Source organism: Chrysochloris asiatica, unplaced genomic scaffold (genome assembly GCF_000296735.1).
Source record: "Chrysochloris asiatica unplaced genomic scaffold, ChrAsi1.0 scaffold00198, whole genome shotgun sequence".
Lineage (NCBI taxonomy): Eukaryota > Metazoa > Chordata > Mammalia > Afrosoricida > Chrysochloridae > Chrysochloris > Chrysochloris asiatica.
Genome location: NW_006408716.1, coordinates 403,877 through 408,084, shown reverse-complemented (window position 1 = coordinate 408,084; position 4,208 = coordinate 403,877).

Here is a 4,208-nt window from a genome sequence, read left to right as displayed (position 1 = left end):
GAATTTTTTATCCTTTTTTGTGTTTGTTCTTCTATCTTAGTGGTATTGAGAGGCTTGTCTTCCAGCTCACTGATTCTACCTTCCATCTCATCTAATTTACTCCTCTTCCCTTTCAGGGTGTTTTCTATTTCTGTAATATTTGTTATTGATTGTTTGGACCTCTTTCTGTAGGATTTGAATTGTTTCCAATGCTGTATTTATCTTGTTTGATTGTTCCTGTAGCACTTTCCTGACTTCTTTCTTATTTTTTCAACTCCATTGTAAAGTGTTTTGAAACATTTTATAATCATTTTTCTGAATTCTTTCTCAGGCATTTCCAAGGCCTGCCCTCCTTCCAGAATGGAGTACAGGTCTATTTCTAGGCCATTTATCTCAGATATTTTGACTTTTTTCTGGACATGTGCTGATATGGCCATCTCCTTTTGCTTCTTGGGCATGTTTAATGTTTATCTGTGGCCCTAATACTTAATTGAGTATGTGTTTTGATAATTTTTTATGCTTTCTGATTGCTTCCAAGAAGATGTGGTCAGGGTGTTGGCTTCTCTTTTCACTCTTATTGCTCAACTCAGAGTAACTTTCACAGGTGTTGCCTGTTTCCCTGGTATATGGCAGCTGGTATTGGTTCTTGTCTAGGTTTTGGTGTTTTATAAAGTGTGATTGCAGCTTGGCTATTTGGCAGCAGTTGTTGACTCTTCTCATGTAATATAGGGAGACAGTCCTCAAAAAGCAGAAGGGAGGCTATGGAACAGCTAAACAACACCAGTCAGGTAAAAAACAAAATAAAAAATAGAAACAAAAACAAAAATGGGAGAAAGAGTAAAAAGAAAAACAAAAGGAAAAACAAACAAACAAACAAAAAAAACAGAAGAAAATAATGTAGCACCAACAAAAACAAGACTGAATACAGCAGTATCTAATCACAAAAAAGGGAAGAAGAGGGCGAGAAGAAAAAGAAGGGAAAGAAAAACAAAAATCTGTAGCTTAATATAAGTATGTCTTTAATGTCCTAAGTTCCTGGCTGCCTGAGAGATTTTGCCTTTAAAATCTCTTTCAGATACTTCTGCCCTCCTCTCCTTGTTGTTGTTAAGTTCTGTTGAGTCGATTCCGACCCACAGCGACCCTGTATAGGGTTTCTGAAGAGCAGCTGGTGAGCTTGAATCACCGACCTTGCAGTTCAAAAGGCTTTGCAGACTGGCACATTTACCCACAGCACCACACTGGGACTCCTCTCTTACCTGTGATAAAAAAAAAACAGGCCAAAAGGGAGGCAGCTCAGCATCACAGCTTGGGCTGAGTGTCTGTGCATGTTCCTGGCAGAAGAAACTGCCCGCGGTGAGGGTGGGGATGGTCACTTGGCTCAGGCTCTTCCTCTATTCACCTGAATGGAGGTGGGCAAACAGTGAGTGCATCAATTACCTGATACCAAAGAAAAAGAAAAAGAAAAAGAAAATCAGAAGAATGCAAAACTGACAAAATATGTTGTGCACCTTTTTTTTCCAAGGTTCCCACGGCATTTTTCTGTGGCGTTCCCCAATTTCATCCCGCCGCTTGGTCTTGCCCAGGATGTGGGCTCAGGCCTCTGAGCCCAGCCTGGCAGATTTAAAAGTACACGATTTTTTACTTCAGCTCCAAACTCCTCAAGTTGTAAGCCTTCAAACCTTGAAAATATTCCTATCTCTGTGGGTCCGAGTTTTGGAGATCTGTCCTGGCTCTTTTTTGCCTGGTTTTCTGTGTTATTGCTGACGGCGACTTTCCCTATATCTCCACCTTAGCTGCCATTGAGTCCCTGCATTTTTCAATTAATATAATTTTATAAAATAAATCATAACCAGGGACAAGTCTAGGATTTACCAATAACCATGGAGTCCAGGTGTGGCACTGTGGATTAATGCGCTGGACTGAAAAAGTTGGTTTGAACCACAAGTTCAATTGTTCAAGCTCGCCGGCTGCTCCTTGGAAACCTATAGGGTCTCAATGGCTCAGAATCAACTGGTAGCACTTAGCAACAACAACAACAACAACAACACTCAGAGAACAAGGTCCAATCAAAACAGTGACTTCTGAGGGGATGTGTTTGGGCCAGTTCAATTCAAGGCAGCAAGGTCAACACGGGTCAAAGGATCCAGTGACTCTCATATGGGATTCCCAAGAGGTAATCCTGATAGGTTTTGCCTAAGGATGTAGGATGATCACAGGGACTTATTATGAAGAAGTTTTTTGATGAATAACAATTGCATTGATAAGATAAAGCCAGGAAAATTGCACCAGGGAATTTATTATTATTTTTTTTTTCCATCAGAAAATGCACCTACTCATTCTTCAAGAATAGCAAGGCTACCCTCTGAGAATTAAGTTGAGAAGCTTCACCTCATCCATCCTACAGCCCTGATCTTTCACACTCATATTTCTTTTTGTTCTTTAAACTCAAAGAACATATAAAAGGAACATGATTTGAATCCCTAGAGGATGCCAAAACTGCTGTTTTGATGTGATATAAATTGATGATCACAGAATTATCCTGGGAAGGGTTAGAGAGATGGAAATGCAACCTTCAGAAGTATCTGGAGCTAGATGGAGGATATATGGAAAAACAGTAGCTTCACATTTTGATATAATTAATACTTTTTAAAAAATTTTGTAGCACTTTTTTTTTTTTAATTTTGTATATGTTGTTTTGTTGTGTTGTATGCTATGGAATTGTTCCAATGCATAGTAATCCTGCATAAGGTTTCCAAGGAGTTCCTGGTGGGTTTGAACTGCCAGCCTTGTGATTAACAATCCAGTGCTTATTCTACAGCACCACACCAGGACTTTTGTATATAAGCCATGGTGGTGGTGGTGGTGGTAGTGTGTTGTGGTTGGTTCTGACTCATAGAGACTCTGTATAGGGTTTCTGAGGCTGTAAATCTTTACGGGAGCAGAAAGCCTCATGTTTCTTCCATGGAACAGCTGGTAGTTTCAAACTGCTGACCTTGAGATTAGCAGCCCAACTCGTAACCTCTATGCTACCAGAGCTCCTTATATAAGCCAAATATATCCTAGATTCTTTAGAGAATTCAAGTCAAACATCAAATAATTACATGTAAATAGGGTATTTTAAAATGTATGCTCATAGTTGCTGAGAAACATTTTGACCTTGAAAGGGTTATATCTGCCTTCTAATATTTGTATTTGAATTTAAGTGATACCATTCATTTTTGAGAATGAAGGATTCTCTGCCTTGGAACAGGCACAATGTACACAGATTCTTCATGTGTTACTTGAATATCTACTACACGATGAGTATATCACAAAAGTTCTGTTTATGAATCACAGGTCTATGGATGACCAAAACAGGAACGATGATGACAGACACTGAGAAGCACTGACAGTTAATTCCTTGTTTCATGCCAAGCCATCTTCTCAACAAGAAATAGGCAGATCTCTATAAGAAGGCATCTGAATCCAGCTATAAAAGTCTCGCATCATTTCAATTCCCAATCCCTGCCCTGGTGGCAAAGTTAAGTGCTCAGATATTAATTGATAAGTCAGAGGCTTGTGCTCTGTGGGCGACCGACGTGACAGACTACTTCTGTAATGATTTATATTCCTGCAAACCCTGATGTGCAGTATTATATGACTTGAGATCAACTTAAAGCAGTGGATTTGTTATTTTCACTCATTTTATTTTCAAGTTAAGCTTATAATATCTGATTTCAAACTAATCAAATGTTTTGTCTTCTAACTAGCCTTTGAATTCTGGCCTTTGCTCTGCTCTCTGCCAAGATTTTTCTTTGAGAGGTTAGGCATGAATCACAAGTGGCATAGGAAATGATTTTACCTGAAAATCAAATGAAGTTTTGGATTTTGTTGTATCATGGTGTAAGAAGAGTTATATACCTTCTAATTATTCACATTGAATTAAATGAAAGTTTCAGTCTACGATTGTTGTTGTTGCTAAGTGCTGTTGAGTCGGTTCCGACTCATAGCGACCCTGTACAGGGTTTCCGAGGCTGTAAATCTTTACAGCAGCAGACAGCCTCATCTTTCTCCCACGGAACAGCTGGTAGTCTCGAACTACTGACCTTGCAGTTCGCAGCCCGATTCGTAACCACTATGCTACCGGAGCTCCTTCACACTACCAGTCTACCATAAGTGGATACATTTGTGTTTGCTTAACACTAAGATTTCCAATATCCCCTTTTAACAAAGAGGAAAGAGAGACTCTC